Source organism: Galeopterus variegatus, unplaced genomic scaffold, assembly GCF_000696425.1.
Source record: "Galeopterus variegatus unplaced genomic scaffold, G_variegatus-3.0.2 Scaffold1958, whole genome shotgun sequence".
Lineage (NCBI taxonomy): Eukaryota > Metazoa > Chordata > Mammalia > Dermoptera > Cynocephalidae > Galeopterus > Galeopterus variegatus.
The window spans coordinates 174,793-182,854 of NW_007728069.1; positions in this window are offsets into that span (position 1 = coordinate 174,793).

Consider the following 8,062-nt stretch of genomic DNA (forward strand, 5'->3'; position numbering starts at 1 on the left):
AAAGACATGAGATAAATTCTGCTTTACTGGAGACAACTCTTACCAGCTCACACATGGTACCGGAGCTTCCTCCTTTAGTTTACTCCCATATGTTAACTTTCCACTGTTTCTTGCCTCTGGAAGCCCACTGCTGCTTCCTGTGTCCTGTCACTTCTCTCAGATGTATTGTTCCTTGTTGAAGATGCTACGTAAGCCAGGGTTCTAAGCCAGTGCCTCAAGTTACATTACATTGGGTTTCTTATGCATCGTGTGTACTGCCTGAGTTTAAAAACATGCTTGTTTTTCTCTTGTTAATCTGTCTTTTGTTACAGGGTTTGTTCCACCTACACGCTTGCAAGGATTGAGGAGACATTGTATTTCCTCCCCAATAATTGGTCACCTGAATAGGGGTCACAGCAAGTTTGGATTCATTCTTTAACAAACCATTGCTGAGATCCAACATTGCGCAAAGTACTATGCTAAGCACTGGCAAAACAAAAACAGACTATTCTCAAGAAGCTTGCAATACAGTGTGAGAGAGAAGCATTGACTAAATGACACATGTGCTGTAGTGGACGCTGTTGTGGGCACACCAGGTGCACTTTGGGACCAAGGCATGCCCTCCCCGGGCTGACTGGAGTGTTGCCTACTGGGGGCTCACTGCGGAGACTTTTCCAGTGGTCACCGTCTGCTGAAGGGAGCTTCTCTGCCCAAGTCACCACTCTTCCCTGGAGAAAGCTTTTACCCAAAGTGAGTCTTGAGGGCCCAGCCCTCCTGCCCCATTCCGGACAACTCCAAAGGGCCATCCAGCTCCAGTGCACCCCCTGGGATTGTCCAAGACATCTGCTTCAACTGCAGATGATTCAGCTTGTCTCCCTTCCAGTGGTTGTTTCTTGGAGCACTCCTAGCACAGCTCTTACAAACAAGCTTCAGAGGGCTGGGGTCAGTCCCCAGAGGAGCCACCCTCCCACTGACATCTAACACTGTGACTGTGCTGGGCGCTCTGAGGGAGAGGTGCACTTCAAGCTGGGAGCCTAATCAGGGGTCAAGAATGAACAGAAATTAACAAATAAAGTTAATGGAATAAATCAAAGACTATATAAATAAATGGAGAGATATACCATGTTCATGGATTGGAAGATCAATTTAATAAAGATATCAGCTTGCCCCAAATTGATACACAAGTTTAAAGCAAATTCTATCAAAATCCCCAGCAAGATATTTTTGTAAATACAGATAAGATTATCTTAAAATTTATATGGAAATGAAAAGGAGCTAGAATACCTTAAAATTTTTTTGAATAAGAATAAAGTGAGAGAAATCAATCTACCTTACTGTAAGATTTATTATATAGCTAATCAAGATTGAGATATTGGTAGAGGGTTAGACAAATTGATCAATGGAACACGATAGGGAACTCAGAAATAAACTCACATGAATATGCTAAATTGACTTTTGGCAAAGGTGGATAAATGATTTCAGGGAAGGAAAGATGGCCTTTTTAACAAATAGTGCTGGAGCAATTGACATCCATAAGCCAAAAACAAGAACAAATGAACCTTGACCTTAACTGCAGTTTTATGCATTATATAAAAATTAACTCAAAATGGATCATGGACTTACGTGTAAAAACATAAAACTATAAGACATTTAGAAAAAAATACTTGGGATCCAGAGCTAGGCAAAGAGTTCTTAAACTCAACATCACAAACATGATCCATAAAAGGAAAATTTGATAAACAGGATTTTATGAAAATGAAAAACTTTGCTCTGTGAAAGACTCTGCCAAGGTGAGCCCCTTTCTTTACATAAAAACTTATAAGAAAATGTAAAAGTGCCGTATATAAATAGATCTGGCAAAAAGTAGAGGGAAGATGCTTCGATATAGGATATGGGTGGGGGATTCAGAGAAAGGAGCCCTTTACCTGCTATCACCTAAAGTTTCTTAGGAGTTCCATGAGGCCCCTTTGCAGAAACCCCAGGGCCCTAGGAAAGACAGGTAGAAACATGGTGTGGGGAGAGAGCAAAGTAAATAAATTGGTGGAAAGGCAGAATTGGACAGATCCAATAGAAATGGAGATATTTCAGAAATAGGTGTGATCATAGGGGATGGATCCGATTAATTCAACTGTTAAAACATATTGTTCTTTACTCTTGGGAAACAACTCTCCTTGAGTATTTTCACATCCCTGCACAAGTCAGAACCCAGTGAGTGAAAATTCCTGGCACCCTGGATGAAAGCATGATTGAATGGCAAACACTTCTTGGAAGTCAGAGATAGTGTATTTATCTGGAGGAATTAAAGTCTTATTTCCCCTGGAGTCAGCTGCTAGGAACATTCCTCTCCTTCTTCAGAGAGTATTTGTTTATCTTTCAGAGCAAAGTCTCTCTCCCTCCACTCCCACCACCCCACAGAAAAGGAAGGGCAGATGTCCCAGCCACCTGTATAAGCTTAGAGTCTCATAATTTGGGGGTTTCTCTTCTGCAGTGCATCCCTGACATGCAGGTATATCCGGCCCTCATCACGTCACCCCCTGGATAATTGGAAGTTGGAGGCCAATGCTGCTCAGATACTCCATCGACTGTTCTTTGATCCAAATACCTCATGTTTCATTTCTGTAAATAAATACAGAAATAAAAACTTATCCAGTAGGTTCTTAATGTTAGGCTCGCAATGCATGTCCCCAAGGTCATTTGGGGATAGCAACTACCTCATGTATAAATGAGGTACCATTTATACCTCCTACCATTGCATAAATGAGATAATATATGCAATGACCTAAATTGGGCCTGGTGCATAGTAAGCATCCCCTTAAATATAAGCTCCACTCGGGCAACGGTGTTCGTCTCTTCTGATCACTGCTGCCTCCCGAGCACTTAGGATGGGGTTTGCTGCGTTGTAGGAACTCAATACATATCTGCTGATAAAATCAATTTTAATTCCCTATCCCTATTTCCAGAACTTTGTTCATTGTGAGCAGATTCTAAAGGAACGCTAGGACAGCTCCGTATGGATAATAGGACTCTCAACAGGTGCAGATCTGTGGTGTGCAATGAATCAGATGAGTGTGTCGGTGCTTCAAAGAAAGGAAAGAAAGGTAGAAGGTCTGCAGTGAGTCATTAGATTCCAGCCAGTGCAGGATCAGTGAGAATCTGCAACCAGGTGGAGAATTTTATTACTCACCTTCAATGTTGAAAGGAAAAAAAGAAAAAAAAAAATATATATATAGCATTTAAAGAAGACCACAATCTATAATTTCTCCTTTTGTTTATTTCTTCAAGATATGTAGGGGAAGAGCTGGTCGGTTAACCCGATTGGTTAGAGGAGGGTGTGTTATCACACCAAGGTCGATGGTTCGGATCCCCGTACTGGCCAGCACTAAAAATAAATAAATAAAAGAAAGAAAAAAGATATTTAGAGGAAATAGAAGCAAGTTGTCGGAGGAGGAAAGAACATGCTATGTAAACTATTTAACTGTATGTCTTGTCAACAAAGCTGCAGGTCCCGTGGCTTGCACCGTGCGTGCCACATAGTAGGGGCTCTGTATTACTGCTGAGTGCATGGATGCAGGTGTGCAGGGGTTAACAGATGGGTCTTAGACTACAGTCCATCTGTCTCACCTCAGGTTCTGTCTGTCTGTCAGGTTCTCCCTTCTCTGCTGCTGTTGTTGGCACCAGCTCGGTACCCCCTTGTCCTGACTGCAATCAGCTGGTGTCCCAATAGCCTAAATCCCGTTCCAGTGCCATCTTTCACCTCAGTGTGCGTGACGGTGCCAGTTACAGCTCTACCCCTGCTGTTTCTCACTTTCTCTCCCTCCCTCCTCCGTTGTCCCCCTGCCACCTGCTATGTACCAACATGACGTTCATTTCCACATTCTGTCACTGATCAAATCTGCACCCTCGAGTACTGCTGCTCCATCCCAATACTTCCTCATAAGCCCTGCCCCTGCAGGCTTTGGCTACATCTCACACCATGTCTTTCTTTTCTGCCTGGATGGAATTTCGTATTTTGCAGTTAAATTAACAGTTTCGTCAGGCCCCTGAGCAGGAGCCATTGCTAATCCTGTCTTAGTTCCTGTGTCTGGCAAAAGTAAGTTGAATCCACATCCAACACCAGCAAGATATGTGGGGAACAGAAAACTCTTCATGTTAGGCTCTCAATGAACAAAATTCTGGAAACGGAGATAGGGAATAAACATTTATTTTTTCAACAAATATGTGCTGTGTTCCTATAATGCAGCAGACCCCATCCTAGGTGCTTGGGAGGCAGCAATGATCAGAAGAGACCAAAATTCTTACCCGAGTGGAGCTTACATTTAAGGGGATGCTTACTATGCACCAGGCCTAATTTAGATCATTGCATATGTTAACTCATTTAATCCTCACATGAGGTAGGGTGCCATCCCCAAATGGCCTTGGGGACATTCTTCTGCCTGAGTCTTCGTTCTCCCATCTGTGCGGGTAAATGCCAGGAGAAGGCACTAATTGTTGAGCATCTACAGTGTGCCTGGCATTTTTGCTAGGTGCCTTATAAGCTTTCCCTCACCTCTTGTCTTAATTTGCAAGTGAAAAACCTAATTATCAGAACAGTAGAATAACTTGTCTAATGTCACATAGCTGCTAAATAGCAGAGATGAATTCAAATCCACTCCTGCCTGATTCTTCTGCTAGCTTAGAAATGGATTCAGGTGGAAGTTATTGTTTATTGAGTACCTTTTATGTAAAATGTTACGACAGTACCAAGAAGTATTAAAGTTGTGAAAGATAAAGTTCTTGCCATAAGTAACTATACAACCTAATGGGGGAGATCGGTTTCATTCCAACTGTTATGATTAAAGGGATTTAATATTATGGAAGGGTAGGATACAGTCCAGAGGAGTTGATTTGGACACTTGCAGATTTGTCTTCCATCCTGGCCTGACGCACATTGATTTTGAGGGGTCTTTGGGACATTTAGAAGTTGATTGCCAAAAGTCAACTAAGCATATGATGGTAGGCCTCGGGTGTGTGGTTGCAGAGTACTGAGAATAGCAGCTGTCCCAGCCAGAATTACCCAAAGGACAGCCACACTCGATGCAGTGGTCCTCAAAGCTGGCTGTGCATTAAAGTCCCTCGGACAGCCACTAATCCTGTTCCGTGCATTCATGGCACGATCACTGGGAAATGCTGACCTAAAAATTCAGACTCAGGCCATCTCGCCAGGGATTCTGGTTTAGCAGGTTCAGGAAGCTAGATTTTTAATAAGCCCCTGTGTGGTTCTTATCCAGGTAGATATAGGATCTTCCTTTAAGAAACCCAATTTTAATAGTTATAAAACAAAATTAAATTTATGAAAAGCAATCCCTAATAATCAAACATCAAAACCATGTTCCTACCTGGTGACATAACCTCATCAAGAAGAACCACTCCAAGTGACTTTAAAACATTATGTTGTTCTTACCTAGTAGAATATTCTCTATGGTAAAAAGGACCCCCCAAATAAGAAAATATTAAATGGGCCGGCCCTGTGGCTCACTCGGGAGAGTGCGGTGCTGATAATACCAAGGCCAAGGGTTCGGATCCCACATAGGGATGGCCGGTTGGCTCACTGGCTGAGCGTGGTGCTGACAACACCAAGTCAAGGGTTAAGATCCCCTTACCGGTTATCTTTTAAAAAAAAAAAAAAAGAAAGAAAATATTAAAGTGTTTTCAGATATTATAATGGTGCTGGTGCTTACGAACCTGTTTTTCTGAGACTCTTTTGTGTTTTGTGGGATAATCAAGGGAGTGATTAGAATGGTGTCACTGAGAAATGAGATTCCTGGCAATGCTGAAATGAGGGACAGGAGTAGGACTGATGAGGTTAATGACCATCCTTAGCACCCAGAATGTGGGACCTAAATACATTTCCCTCTAAATGGTTTCAGAGCTCTTTGGAGAACCGGCTGAACTGTGCATGGGGCAGGAAATCATGATCCTGAACTATTTTGTCTTTTCAGAAATAAAGAAACCATCAAAGACTATTAGAGTTATGTCGAAATGACCCAGAAACTGACATGAAATGCTGTCACAAGCCAAAGCCAGGATAATTTGATTATTAATGAAGATAACAGCAAAGCATTGAGATGTAGCAACTATGTTTAATCCTTGAGCTCATAAAATTGTTAACAATTCTTTAAAACTTATTTTGAATTTTTGGAAAATACTAGGGAACCACTTGACTATTTTGAATACTAGTATAAAGGAAAGAATAAGTTATCCTATTTTTTTCTATACTATCATAACTCAGGGTAACTGTTTTAGTCTGTTTCGTGTTGCTATAACAGAATACCTGAGACTGGGTAATTTATAAGGAACAGAGGTTTATTTGGCTCACGATTCTGGGACAGCTGCATCTGGCACGGGCCTCAGGCTGCTTCTACTCATGGCAGAAAGTGGCAGGCAGCTGGGCAGGTACAAGCAGATCACATGGCAAGAGGAAGCAAGAGAGAAAGAGAGGGGAGGTGCCAGGGTCTTTTAAACAACCAGCTCTTGTGGGAACTAATAGAGTGAAAAGTCACTCACTACCCCCACCTGCCAGGGAGAGCATTAATCCATTCATGAGGGATCCACCCTCATGACTCAAACAGCTCCCAACACTGCCACAGTGGGGGTTGGATTTCCACATGAGTTTTGGAGGGGACAACACATCCAAACTCCATCAGTAACCAAATACATGATGAAAGAAGTTTCTCTTTTTAGAATAATTCCATAAAATAAAGAAAAAAATTAATAGGAGTAGATTACCATGCACAGTGGCTTTTAGTATCACAAAGGGAAAGAAACCCGGATGTACCTTCTGATGGAAATTCATACTCACCTATGAAGAAATTGCTTAAAGATTCCACCTGCTGGGAATGTGAATTGGTACGAGTCACTGTGGAAAACAGTATACTTTCCATAGAGAACTAAAAATAGATCTCCACTGTGATCTCCACCACCCACTACTGTGTATGTACCTAAAGGAAGTGAAATCAGTATATCAAAAAGACACCTGCACTCCCATGTTCACTGCAACGCTATTCACAATAGCTAAGAGATGGAATCAACTTCAATGCTCCTCAATGAATGAAAAAACTGTGGTCTCTACACACAATGGAATACCATTCAGCTATAAAAAGAGATGATACCCTATCATTTGCAGCAACATGGATGGAACTGGAAACCATCATTTTAAGGCAAGTAAGACAGGCACAGAAAGACAAATACTGCATCATCTCACTCATATGTGGAATCTAAAAAAAAGTGGTTCTCATAGAAGTAGAGAGTAGAAAAATGCTTATCACAGGCCAGGAGAGGCAGAGGTGGTGGGAGAAGTGGTGGATTAATACAAAACCATGCTGTCTACCCTAAGTAGATCCTTGTGCAGTATGTGCATGTATTGAAACAACACACTGTACCCCACAAATATGCACAAATCAATGTTAAAATAAAAATAAAAAATTCCACCTTAATCTGATCGAGCCTCTAGATATAACTAACCATTCCCAGGAAATACAAGAAACACAGAAACATGTTAAATAACACCACCAAATTGCAGACCTTATGAAACTTCATAAGACAAATGACCCAGTTTTTTCATAAGGTTCAAGATAAAATACAACAGGAACCAGGGAATGTATCAGGAAAGCCTATGGATTAAGAAACCTAACATATGTATGAGTGAATCTCAATCTCTGCATCTAGTTTAAATTTTAATTCAAAGAAATTAATTTTAAAAACTGCAAGAGAGGGAATTGTGAAAACGGGATTGTTATTAGATTGGTATTAAGGGACTGTAACAATTACATTTGGTGAGATATTGACGTTGTGGTTAGGTTTTCTTTAAAAGAAGTTCTTGTTAGGCCTGCCCGTGGCTCACTTGGGAGAGTGTGGTGCTGATAACACCAAGGCCACGGGTTTGGATCCCATATAGGGATGGCCGGTTCGCTCACTGGCTGAGCGTGGTGCAGACCACACCATGCCAAGGGTTAAGATCTCCTTGCCGGTCATCTTTTAAAAAATAAAAAAAAAATTAATAAAAAATAAAAGAAGTTCTTGTTATATATATAATGTATATTATATG